At 35.0% G+C, this 14,123-nt stretch overlaps 1 pseudogene; it reads left to right on the forward strand.

The window, feature by feature from the left end:
- Window positions 1–12,680, forward strand: part of LOC149168591 (DNA topoisomerase 1 beta-like) — a 46,701-nt pseudogene extending 34,021 nt beyond the window's left edge.
- The last annotated feature ends 1,443 nt before the right edge of the window (window positions 12,681–14,123 follow it).

The raw sequence follows: 14,123 nt of genomic DNA on the forward strand, positions 1-14,123 counted from the left end.
GGTACTTGCTATAGTCTAATATACGAGGGAGTCTCAGTGTGGTAATTTGCAACCATTCAAAAAAGTGGTTTCCTATGTCATATGCCACAAGATTATAGCTTACATATTCATAATCATGCATATAATAAAAGAGATATGTAAGTACCTTGGAAACTAGGATAAAATGAGAATTGTAGATTTTCCTTGGCCACCAAAATGTTTCCAATTCAACACGATTTCCAGAGTTAGGTGTTATTTCTAATCCAATCCATTCCAGAATTGTGGCAACTAACTGTGCATTGCCATCCCTCACGATTCATCAATGACGTTTCTTCTTTGTCTGCAATGTGACTATATTGGTTTTTCTATTATCATTCTCGACATGATATAACAGATAATACTTAGGCATTTTACCCCAATTTATGAATGACATCTTCGAGAAAAACAGAAGAAGAAATAGATGAGCATAGAGGAAAAGCAACTCCGAAAGAAAAGAAGCAACAACATGAGGAGTACATGTGGAAAACTATTGATGGAGTGAAAGATAAGGTTGGGAACTTCATAGTTGATCCACCAGGGCTCTTTCGTGGCCATGGGGAGCATTCCAAAATGGGTAAATTGAATAAGAGAATTTATCCAAAAGATATTAGAATCAAAATAGGGAAAGATTCTGCCATCCCAAAGTGTACAATATTGACTAGGTGGAAGGAGATTAGGGATGATAAGGCTGTAACATGGGTGCCTTATTGGAATGATCCAGTCAATCCCAAAGAATTCACATATTTATTCTTTTCTCCTAGTAGTTCTTGGAAATGCCAAAGTGACAAAGAAAAGTATGAGAAGGCAAGAATGCTCAAGGATTACATAGATAACATTTGAGAAACATATACCAGATGGTTTAAGTAAAAAAATGAGACCAATAGACATATTCTAGTGGCAATATACCTAATTGATAGGCTTAGTATGAGGGTTGGCAATGAGAAGGATGATGAAAACGCTGATACAGTGGGTTGCTACACAATGAAAGTAGAAAATGTGACATTAATGCCTCCAAAGTCCTTGCAATTTGATTTACTAGGTAAGGATTCCATTCACTACTTCAACACAGTTGAGGTAGATGAACGAGTCTTCACAGCCATTGGTGACTTCAAAAAAGACAAAAGCGAAGGGGATGACTTGTTTGAATGATGAGCACACATTTGCAGCTTCTTGATAGTCCAATTTATATTATATGAAGATTTTGGGTTTGAACATGGCTCATTATCAACCCAAAATGAGATAAAGGGTGCATGCACAACCAACAATATCTCTAGTAAAGCAATAAAACATAAATAATTGCGAAATCAGAAGTATTTTTTGAACTATAAAAGCGCCAGACCATATAACTACACCATTATCTATATTACCATTCTGAGTGTTTAATGCTTGGAATGGAATTAGCCTCTGTTAATAAACTCCCTTCATCATTTATAAAAATAGTTGAGCCTTTGTTAATAAACTAACTTCATCATTTTTCAAAATGACTGAATATCCTAAGCTAAATATAGAAAAGGGTCATTATGAAACAAGTTGATTATTTTATATATTGTAGATTGTTGTAAACAACAGTCCCAATTATATACAATTCCCATCTCTTTCACTGCATAGATATGGTTTGTAAGCACATGTTAAGGTCACATTTCCCTTGTTCTCAAAATATTTTTCTATATACCTCATAATGAATGCTTTAATATTTGTATTTTGGATTTTGGTGAATATTGTTTATGGAATTAGGCATATTTTATATTTTTTTCTCCAAACTTATACGTTTGGAGAACAAGAAGGGATAATTCATATTTGCTCTAAAATAGGGTGTCATAATGTAGTCACTTTATATGGTAAGATAAATTATTACACAAAAACTCACGACCTCCATTACCCCACCTTATTTTCTTGTTCTGTCCACACAACCTCATGACCTCTAGCTCTCTACATGGCTTGTCGTAACCCTTTGTTGGTTTTTGTTGTTTTTCCTTGCCTTCGTCTACCATCACTTACTTATTGGAGTGGAGAGCCCATTCAAGCATTCCAATTTTAATTGTTTTTTCTCTTAATTTGTAAAATTTCCAGTCGCAAGAGTCCCATGGATTGTGAAGAATGATATCTAGTCCCTAAAAAATGTAGGGGGATAATAGTCTTTAGTGAAAATGGATTCCACCAAGAGCACGAACTCAACTACGCCATCGTTTCCCATGGATGTCAAAAAATCATCTTTCGGAAACTATAACATTCTGCCCAAATTTTCTTTCATGTGGGCGATGGTGCATGCAAGCAAAAACGAAGAGCTGAAAATATCTTGAATCTGCAGAACATCTTAATGGGCGACAAAATCGAGTATAGTCACTCCATAAATTTTATATGTATCTGCAAATGTATATTCGATCAAATGGATAAGAAGTGAAGGATCTTGATGTTGCAATCTTCCTAATTTGCAAGAGGCATACTTCCCCTCATCACCAAGAATTAATTCAAGAATCTGAAATCTTTTTACAAAAGTTTCAAAGCTATCATCTGCAGGGGTCTTACTTGGAATAAAAAAAATATCAGTTCTTTGGTTATGAACATGGCCTTGTTCATTTCTCTGGTAAGAGAGTCAGCTAAATAATTGGAAATACCCGACACCCATTCAATATCAAAATCATACATTTGAAACCATATTTGCCATGCCAAAAGTCTACCTTTTGCGAGCTATTTTGATATCTTGGCTGATAAGAAATATTTGAAATTCATTGAGTCTGTTCTTATCAGGAACTTGGCAGGGGCCAAATATAATTCAAATTTTTGTATGCCATTAAAAATGGCAAGAGTTTCTTTTTCTGCTGGAAAATAATTTTTCTGGTGAATCAGAAATTCTCTAGAGGCATATGCACATAAAATTTCTTCTCCCGTCTCTTCCTTTCTTTCAAAAAGGATGGCTGCCCAAAAATTATCGGACGCATCAGTCTGAAGGATGAGAAATCCATTACCTGGTGGTTTGAGCTCGGGGAGATTTTTGCATTCAGCTTTTAACATTTGAACTGCTACTGTGGCTTCTTGTGACCATCCAGAATGCAAATGTCTTCTGATTGGAGCAGTTTTTTCTGACAATCTAGGAATGTATTTATGCACATAGTTGAGTATTCCTAGAAATCGCTGAATCATTTTAGTATCCTGTAACTGATCGGGAAATTCAGATAATTTTGTTAAAACATGGGGTTGCATCTGAATTTTACCATTGATAACATGGATACTATCTTGAAACAAAAGAATTTTCTTTTTTGACAAAACAATACCATGCTGCTTTGCTTCTTCAAGAAATATCTGTAAATGCTTCATATGTGATTCAAGATCTTGACTGCGAATCAAAATGTCATCAATATAGACAACAACAAAATCATATTTACCAAAAATATAGTCCATTCGCCTTTGAAAGAAAGTTGGAGCATTCTTCAGTCCAAACAAGACTACTCTCCATTGGAAAAAACCTGCGGGACATGTGAATGCAGTTTTGTGATGATCTTCTTCTTTGATTTGTATTTGGTAATAACCAGACTTCATGTCGAACTTACTAAAGATCTTGCTATTCTGAATTTTTTGCATAATTGTTTCCTGGCGGGGCAGAGGATAGTTGAAGCCCTTCGTGATTGCATTCAATGGTTTATAATTAATGACCATTCGATCTTTTCCTCTGACTATCTCTGAGTGATTTCTTACCAGGAAAGCAGAATAGGAATAATGAGAAGAACTCAGTTCGATTAACTTGAGATTTAAGAGTTCTTCAATCTGCTTTTTGATTTCTTTTTCATCTATTGGAGTACAGGGTATAAGCTTTCCTGTAACCCCATTGTCATGCAGAGTAATTATTTCTTGCTGAGGACTTTCTTTAGTCCAGAATGCTTGAGGATTTTCAGAACAACATTTCAATAATTCATCATAAATAGTCATTTGTTCAGGAGACCAATCAAGATTTCTGTTTGCCTTTTGTTTTGATTTTGTTTGACTCCTTTCTTCATAAATCTGCAATACTTCTTGCCAATTATGAGAAGTATTCTGGGATTTTTTCATGCCGGCCTTCTTTTGGCTATTTTCTTTTCTGGCTTCTGAATTAGCCAAAGTCAATCTTGGAACTGAGATTGCCTTCTTTTTTATATTTAGAATAACTTTGTCATCACTAATTGTAACTGGCAACACAAAATTAATAAATGGCATTCCAAGAAACAAACTTGCAGAGGCATCGTAGTGCTGAATTGCAGAAATTTTTACAATACTCCCCCCTACTTTTAAAGATATGTTATCAACATAGTGGGTGAGATTGATAGAGCCACCAATGGTCTCAGAAATCAGAATATTTTGTAAAGGCTTCCATAATCCTTTGAATAAAGATGGGCGTGCTAAGTTATTGGAGCCACCTGTATCAATGAATGCATCCATAGTGATCCATTCACCTTTAACTTGGACTTCAACAAGAATATAGAGAAGATTGTTAGTTTTAACAATATTTTTGAGAAAAGAACTTTCATTGAGATTAACAGATGTGGGAACGGGCAAAGATGAAGATGACTGAGAAACTGTCTTTGGGTAAGGACAAAAAGAATTCAATGTGGATTGTGGAGGCAAAGAATTTAAAACGGAGTGTGAATTCTTAGTATCTCGATCGGTAGATAGAGAGGGAACAATAGAGATAGCATCATCTGAAATGGATTCAGATGTCTCATCAGTGTAGTCATCGGAGCTATACTCATCACTAAAATGCAAGTCAGTTTCATTCTCAGATTCAGAACAATCATAGCAAATATTCATTTTCTGGCATGTGTCGGGAACTGACTCAGTATCTGACAAGGAAGCATCAGTTAAAATATATACATCTGATACTTCATCTTGGGAATCAACAATTGACCAATTATCTACAAAATCATCAATCTCTATACATGCTTTCAACTTGTTGGAAGAGCTTTTGGGACATTTTCTGGCGAAGTGACCTTCTTGTTTGCATATAAAACATGCATTGTCTCTTTTTGGTTGCCTGCGCTTTTTTAAATATTTGAACTTGCGGAATGGCTTTCTGGGATTGGCTACTCTCTTGGGCCTGAATTTTCCATATCTTCTAGATTTTCTCTTTTTGAATGGTGTCCATGGTAATACAGAATGACAAACATCAAGACCAGGAGAAAAATCTTGAGCTTTCTTCTGCCAACAAAGATATTTAACTTTTTCTTGACACCGAAATAAGAGATCTATCCAATAAGTCTGTTCAATATTTTTCCCTTGAACGTCCAGATCTTTCATTATCATATCACCTAGATTACCAGGCAATTTTGACAGGAATGAAATCTTTTGAGTAGAATCATTGGTAAGATTAGCTTTATAGATCTTGGCCATATAATCATTACCAAACTGATCTAAAAACTTTAAATCCTTCAATTCCATTCTTGCTAGATCTGTTATAATCTGTTTCTTTTCATCTGCCAGTTCGGGGACAAATTGGGTTTTGAGTAGCAATTCTAATGTAGCTAATCTTGCAGCAGCTACATGCATCCATTCTTCTTTTGATGGTCCCATCCACCAGTCATATACAATTCCGGCCATTCGTTTTTCTGCTAAGGCAAAAATAGATAGATTATCTAATTTAGAGACAATTTGCATTTGATATAGGGCACCAATCCAAACTCTGATGGATTCAGCTGGATTTGTAGATTTGTCTAAGTCTAGAACATATCTAGTGGCATTGGCTGCAAACAAGTCTTCTTCAACCCTTGGGTACTTATGTACTTCACGAAGTACATTGGCTTTTTGGAGAGATGGCAAAATGAAGGAAGGGAATTTAGAGGCAACATTTTCTAAAGTGGCTATCTCACTTTTTGATTTGTGAAGATTTAGTGATTTTGTTGGCTCTAGTCTATGTTCAGCTTGGGTGCTGGATTCAACTTCACTGCCCTCTTGATTTTCATCTATATCCCAATAGTTAGGAGTATCCATGGAGATAGAAAATTTGGGAACCTTTGATTCTCTCCTTTTCTTTTCTTTTTTCTTTTTCTCTTTTGCTTCTCTTCTTGCTTTTTCTTCTTGCTGTTCATCATGGAGAAGCTTAAGATTAGCTAGAATTAGCTCAGACTGGGATCCTAAATCATCCAGAACTTCCTCTGCATGTGCACACCATGTGGTAAGGTAATTACCAATCTGACAGGTCTAATCTAGGTCAGTGGTGTTTAATGCATTATGCTCTATCAAGGGAGCACAGTCAGCTCGGATCGACAACTGTTTTGACATAGAAGAGGTGGTGCAAAATTTTGTCTTAGGAGGCCATTTCCCACCCTTTACAAAACGATGATTTGCGTATTGCCATTCTTCAACAGGAGGAAACTAGGTATGAGAAATACGATGCATTTTATTTACAGCTAAAAAAGGTTTAGATTCAGGTATATACAGTTCAGTTGACGATAATTATGGTTCAGAAAGGCTGACTTCTTCAACTAGAGGGAGATCGATGTGTCTTGAATAGAAGCTTCAGTAGAAGGTACAGGGATTACATAACGTCGTGGCCTGACGATAGGTCAAGGAATCTGTGGTTTTGCAGGAATAAGCTTTACTTGACCATTATTAATCGAGATTCTTTTGAGTTTTGACTCAGGCTTGCGATCATCTGCAATTGACTTATATTGAAAATACCAATTGCTTGGCAATTCAGTTTGATCATACAGAACACCTTCAACTTGAGCATTTGAAAGACCAACAGTAACACAGTCTTTTAAAACGGGTTGTTTGAGTTTAGGGTGAGCTGTGTTGGTTAACTGAAAAGAAGCTTGAACCAGTGTAGAAAGATACTCAGTATCTTCTATCATTTGAAGTCCTTGAACTCCTACCAGGAGTTTCCAACAATCTTTAAGATGGATATCGGCCAAGCTGATTGAATAATCAGGAAATATTGTACCATATTGACACCCAGTAGATAGATTACCCAAAATAGTTCCTATTCTTGCATGGTCATAAATCTGGTGACGGGTATCAAAAACTTCAGCAATGCAGGGAGTATTTAATCCATGTCGGAACAAAGGAGCAAGACCAATTCTAATACCACCAAAATGAAGATAGGAATACTTCTGATCCTTTACATACTGTCGAAATTTCTTGATCTCATCATCAGAAAATAGATTTAAAGCGACTATTTGGACTGCGGGACCAGAAATTTTTATAGTAACTTCCACTTCTTTCAAAAAAGATTTTCTTTTAAAAACAAACGACATAGGCAATTTATAGACATCAGTAGCATGGAGAGCAGGAGGATTCCAGCTCTCAGGATTCTCAATTGCTTCGAAGTTTTCAGTAGATGCAAGGTCAGATTCAATAGTTCGAGAAGAGACTTCAGTTATAACTTTATGATCAATAGACGAGAAAGAGCGTAACAGATTTGCCATAATTACAAACTATACCAGAGATTGACTAAAGTAGCGTTTATCTACTCAGAAATTGTAGAACAAGAGCTTTTCAAAGGCTTCCTGGCTAGCTTTAGACTCTGTCTGTAGTTTATAACTTAGGACCAGAACAGGGCTCTGATACCAATTAAGATGATGGACTCAGTAACTTACTTGAACCTCTGAAGAGTATGCTGAAATTCCTCACACCATCCACCACGGGCTCGAGAAATACGAGGACACACGACTCCTTCGGTCTTCAACTCACTTTACAATCCCGACTTAAGGCGATCTTGGAACAAATTGTCCTTAGACAGGCGGCCAAGCAGGCTTCAGAATTAATTCAAATAAAAATGTTACATACCAAGTTATGCCTCAGAGTAGAGCTTTTTGGTCTCTGATCTCTTAAAGTACAGAATACAAACACTCTTTCACACACTCACACATTCACTCACAACACAGACATGTCTCTCTACACACACAAGACTCATACTTATAAGTTTAGAAACATATGAGAATTATTGAAGGTCTTGTCAGACATTGCTTAGTCCAGACGGTGTCTATTCAATATTCTCGAGTACAATAATTAAAAGAAAACGCACTACCAAGGTCCCATCGGACTTCGATCACTATCATAATCAGAATCAGGATCATGTGTTTCTGATGAAGATGAGGGAAGCTTTTGATTTAACCATGATTGATTTAACCACTCCAAATATTCTGTCTCCCATGTGTGGTCTTGTTGCTCTTGAGCATCTTGGTACAAATCCACGAAAATAGTTTCTTTTTCGTCGGATACCTTCTCTTTTCCTTTTGCCGTAGCTGCTTTTTCTTTTGTCGAGACTGTAGAAGATTCTCCTTTTAGTGGTGCCTTGGATGATTGTCCTGTATCAAACTTTATTGTGTCAGTCGTAACATAGAGATTCTTTTGTGGAAAGAGATATTTATTGTCCTCTTTCGTCCACCGATTTACATAAGCCATTGGATCTATCTCAATGTCAAGGAAGGAATCTTTTTTGCTTTTACGGAATTCAGGCATTGTTTGAACTGACAATTTGACTCCATCTAATAATTCCCATTTGAAAATTTGAAACATGCTGACAGAGCGTTCTATGGCACATTGGACCCATAGCTTGTAGTTATGATTGATATTCTCTTGTTGCTGCCAACCTAATTCAAAAATCATAGATGAACAAACCTTGGTTGACAATAATAAATTTATCAAAAAAACTACATCATCACTCCAATTTCCTGCCATAACACTAATAGTAATTAATGCCTTTGAGTTAATCAGTAATTTGATTACTCCAAATCTTCCTTGAAGTGTTTCCAAAGTTTTGATCATAGACAATTTTTCAGGTAACTTGAGGCTGTGAAATTCTTTAAGCCAGAGAGTGATTTTCTTAATTTCTTCATTATTGTTGGCTATCACAGAGGCAGCAACTCATTCAGGGCCATATAATTGTGCAAAAGGATTTGGGATAATAGGATTTCTGAACTCTAAACTTTGATAATCCCAAGGTGTCGAGAATGTTCACAGATATTGCAATGTCCTTTCAACACATTGAGAAGCTCTTGTCTGTGGCTTCTTTTGACAATGGCCATTTTTTATTTCCCAATCTGCAAATGGTTCAAAGAGTTCATACTGGGGAAATGAATTTGTTCCTGCAAAATTTTCATCATTTCTTTGAAGAAATGCAGCATCAAGTTCTTCAAAAAGATCAGGAATTCTTAATGACTTTAGAAACCTTCCTACCTTTTCGGTCATATTTATTTCATCCAAATCCAACATTTTAGCAGAAGTATAAACAACAAAAGAGAAATCTATACCTCCAATGATCTAATAATAATTCAAAGTTTGCAAAACCTTGATCATGGATTCAGTATATTCTTTAGTCCAGTAATCATCAAGAGTCTTGAAATAAAGTTTTACCTTCATATTTGGCAGAGGATATACCTTTACCAATTCTTCATCTAGACCCAACAGAACACCAACATTTTTGGACTGCCAAGCTTGACATCTGTGTATCCATTGATTTCTTCTCATTCTCAGTCCAATAACCTTTTTAATTTCTTCGACCACATCACCAAGAATTAATTCAAGAATCTGAAATCTTTTTACAAAAGTTTCAAAGCTATCATCTGCAGGGGTCTTACCAGGAATAACAAAAATATCAGTTCTTTGGTTATGAACATGGGCCTTGTTCATTTCTCTGGTAAGAGAGTCGGCTAAATAATTGGAAATACCTGGCACCCATTCAACATCAAAATCATACATTTGAACCATATCTGCCATGCTGTTTTGATATCTTGGCTGATAAGAAATATTTGAAATTCATTGAGTCTATTTTTATCAGGAACTTGGCAGGGGCCAAATATAATTCAAATTTTTGTATGCCATTAAAAATGGCAAGAGTTTCTTTTTCTATTGGAAAATAATTTTTCTGGTGAATCAGAAATTCTCCAGAGGCATATGCACATAAAATTCAATAGTAAAATTGGGTCCTTCGCACCTATACACTGACATATGAAATTCCAAGTGGAGAAACCCTAATACACCGTCTGTTTTAATAAAAAAAAATCAATTTTGATTTTCTTGTTGTGGGGAGCTGAACTTGTCAATGTCAGGTATGTAGAATCGGTGAAATCTAGAGAATAAATGTTCAAAAAATAGAAGATAAAAAAAGAATCACACATTATTCCTATTTTTCCGTCTTTGATTCAGAGCATACAACAAGCATGCCTATCAACTTTTTTTTCTATCCCTCTTTCACAGTTTGCTTTCATTTAATTTCCCTAACTTTACCATTTCCATTTCAACTTTCAATACTTGGCCTCATAGAGTCATTCTAACATCTGTGGGCACTTGCTATAGTCTAATGTCATTATAAATCTCATTGAGTAATGAGTTCAAAATATATAACTCTAGGATGTAGTAAAATATACCTGGGAACTTTCTGTAGTCTAATATGTGAGGGTGTGTTAGTGTGGTAATTTGCAGCCATCTCACAGAAGTGGTTGGGTATTTCATATTCCACAGGATTATAGCTTGCATATTCATAATCCTAGATAAAATACAAGAGATATGTAAGTGCCTTAGAAAATGCTGTAAAATGAGAATTCTATTTTTTTTCCTTGGCCAACACAATTTCCAGAGCCAGGCGTTATTTCTAATCCAATCCATTCTAGAATTGTGACATCCGACTGTGCAATGCCATCCCTCACGATCCATCAATGAAATTTCCTCTTTGTCTGCAGTGTGACTATATGAGTTTTTATGTTATCATTTTAAACCTAATATAATTGATCATATTTGGGAATTTCCACCAAAAGCATCAGTGCCAAAAGCTCCATCAACAAAACCTGCACTGAAAACGATTGACAAGGAAGAGGTAAAGTGGGCAACATTGGAGCAGAATAGAGTAATTTTTCCTCCCCCTTACTAACCTCATGGAGTCAAGATGCTTCAAATTGGAAAGTTAGTTGTTCTTACTCCTGGAGAAGAGGAGATGGGCACTATGTTTGCAATCATGAAGGACATAGACTGTGCCACAAATCCAAAATTTATAGAGAATTTTAGGCATGATTGGAAGTAAGTTCTCGGGACTAACCATGTCATTCACAAGTTTGAGCTATGTGATTTTACCTCAATTTACAAATGACATCTCAGAGAAAAAAAGAAGAAGAAACAAATGAGCATAGAGGAAAAGAAGCTTTGAAAGAAAATAAGCTTTGAAAGAAAAGAAGCAACAACAAGAGAAGTACATGTGGGAAATTGTTGATGGAGTGAAAGAGAAGGTTGGGAACTTCAGAGTTGAGCCACCAGGGCTCTTCCGTGGCTGTGGAGAGCATTCCAAAATGGGTCAATTGAAGAAGAAAATTTATCCAAAAGATATTAGAATCAATATAGAGAGAGATTCTTCCATCCGAGAGTGCACAATGTCGGCCCACAGGTGGAAGGAGATCAAGCATAACAAGACTGTAACATGGATGCCTTATTGGAATGACCCAATAAATCCCAAAGAATTCAAATATGTATTCTTGGATCCTAGTAGTTCTTGGAAATTCCAAAGTAACAAAGAAAAGTATGAGAAGGAAACAATGCTCAAGGATTACATAGATAACATTCGAGCAAAAGTGAAGGGGATGAATTGTTTGATAAGCTTGACACCAGTAAGTTGAATGCCCATCTCAAGGAAATTATGCCAAGCCTTAAAACAAAATTCTTTATAACATACAATGCATCCATTACATTGGACAAAATTCTACAGGACAACTGGTGTCAGTTGTTTAGAGAACATTGTTGAATATCAACGTGCAAACAAGGAGGTTGCAATTCTGTGTAACCATCAACGATCTGTTTCAAAGGCACATGGTACCCAAATGGAAAGACTTGAAAGAAAAACCGTAGAGTTAGAGAGCGCGCTCATGGAGCTGGAAATTGATCTTGATAGGGCTAGAAAAGGGAATCGACCATTCTCCAGTTATCCAAAAGGGAAGCCTTTTAAGAGAAACCAGAGTCCAGAAACATTGGAGAAAAAAAATGTAGATACCAAGTTGAAGATTGAGAAAATGAAGGAAAACATGAAAAAAAGAGATGATTTGAAGACTGGCGTTGGGAAAATCAAAAATCAATTACCTGGACCCAAGAATTTCAGTTCTGCTGAGGACAAATCCTGCGAAAGCAATGGAAGCGAGGAAGGGATGTATAGGAGGTTGCAATTCTGTGTAACCATCACCAGTCTGTTTCAAAGGCACATGGTACCCAAATGGAAAGAATTGAAAGAAAAATTGCAGAGTTAGAGAGCGTGCTCAGGGAGCTCGAAATTGATCTTGATAGGGCTAGAAAATGAACCCACTAATATAGAAGGGAAGAATTCTAAGAGAAACCAAAGCCCATAAATGTTGGAGAAACAAATTGCAGATACCAAGTTGAAGATTGAAAAAATGAAGGAAAACATGAAAATAAGAGATGATCTGAAGACTCTGGCGTTGGGAAAATCGAAAATCAATTACCTGGACCCAAGAATTTTAGTTCCACCGAGGCCAAATCCGGAAAAGCAATGAAAGCGAGGAAGGGATGTAAGGAACATGGTACCCAAATGGAAAGACTTGGAAAATAACTACAGAGTTAGAGAACGCGCTCAAGGAGCTGGAAATTGATCTTGATAGGGCCATAAAAGGGATCCACCACGCTCCAGTTATCGAGAAGGGAAGCCTTCTAAGAGAAACTAGAGTCCAGAAACGCTGGAGAAAAAAATTGCAGATACCAAGTTTAAGATTGAGAAAATGAGGGAAAACATGAAAATAAGAGATGATCTGAACACTCTGGCATTGGGAATATTGAAAATCAATTACCTGAACCCAAGAATTTCAGTTACACTGAAACCAAATCCCGCGAAATCAATGAAAACGAGGAAGGGCCGTATACAGTTTTTTCCCTAACTGGTTGTATACAGTTTTCCGTTTACGGTGTAAAAATTGTGAAAATGTCTAATTTGCGAAAATGTCTAATTTGTATGATTAGACATTGGAACCATGTTTAAAAATGTTCTCAATATTTTTGTATTCTGAAAACCAATTTCTAATTTGTATGATTAGATATTGGAACTATGTTTAAAAATGTTCTCAATATTTTTGTATTTTGAAAACCAATCAATAAATAAATTACAATAAATCTTAGATCAATAATAATTTATGAAGACAACACAAATTTTACTTAGAAAACCTAAAGAAAACCATGAGAAAGGATCAACAATTCTTTTTATTAATAATAAAATATACATCAAACTTCACCTCCACTCCAATGTCCTCTACCTTCTGCTCTCTATTTATTTTATAAAATCCATCCTATATTTATATAGTCTACACAAACAAATACTACAAACAAATACTACAATCACAATACCATGTACAACCAAAACCATGGATCCAAAACCATGTGCAAGCTATAAACCTAAATTATTATTTTTACACTGAAAACATAGACATCTCACTTTATTTTATTTTATTATATTTGGTCTCACATAGAACAAATATAACATTTAATTATTATCAACATGAATTATTTCAAATATATAATTTCTTTTCTTCGTTAAATGATTTATTTCAATGATATTTATAATGATAATTTGAAAGAAATCTATTGTTATAAATGATAATATATTGAATTAAATCAAAGCTAAAGGAAACATGAAGTGTGAAAAGATTATCTTAATCAAAATTTCAAAAAAATTATTAACCTAGTAATAACTAAAAAAAAATCTTAATGTGAAAAGAGTGCAAATAAATATTTAAAGATTATGACAACTATTAATGTAACTTAATTTTGTTTTATATTTTAATTTTTAACCTAATATATATATGATTTTAGATTTTTTGTTTTGTTTTTTGTTATATATATATATAATATAAAGTTTAAATGTAACTCCAAATTCTAGTCATTGTTTAAGCAAATTACGTTAAAAATTCGTGAAAACTTCATAATTACATTTGTTTATGTACATTGAATTTATATTATAGTTATTAATTGACAATTGAATACCAATAAGAGTGACTTTAGAATGCATTAGTACAAATTTGCATAGATTTTTTGGATTTCACATACAGTTACACTATATATATATAAAATAAATTACATTTTAAAAATTGAAAAATATTATAACACAAAGTTAAAATTGACTTCTCGGTTAATGCCATTTCCACAACTAGGTGGAC

This window comes from Pinus tabuliformis, chromosome 4_2, assembly GCF_031772625.1.
Source record: "Pinus tabuliformis cultivar Carrire ecotype Pingquan chromosome 4_2, CPIR1, whole genome shotgun sequence".
Classification (NCBI taxonomy): Eukaryota; Viridiplantae; Streptophyta; class Pinopsida; order Pinales; family Pinaceae; genus Pinus; species Pinus tabuliformis.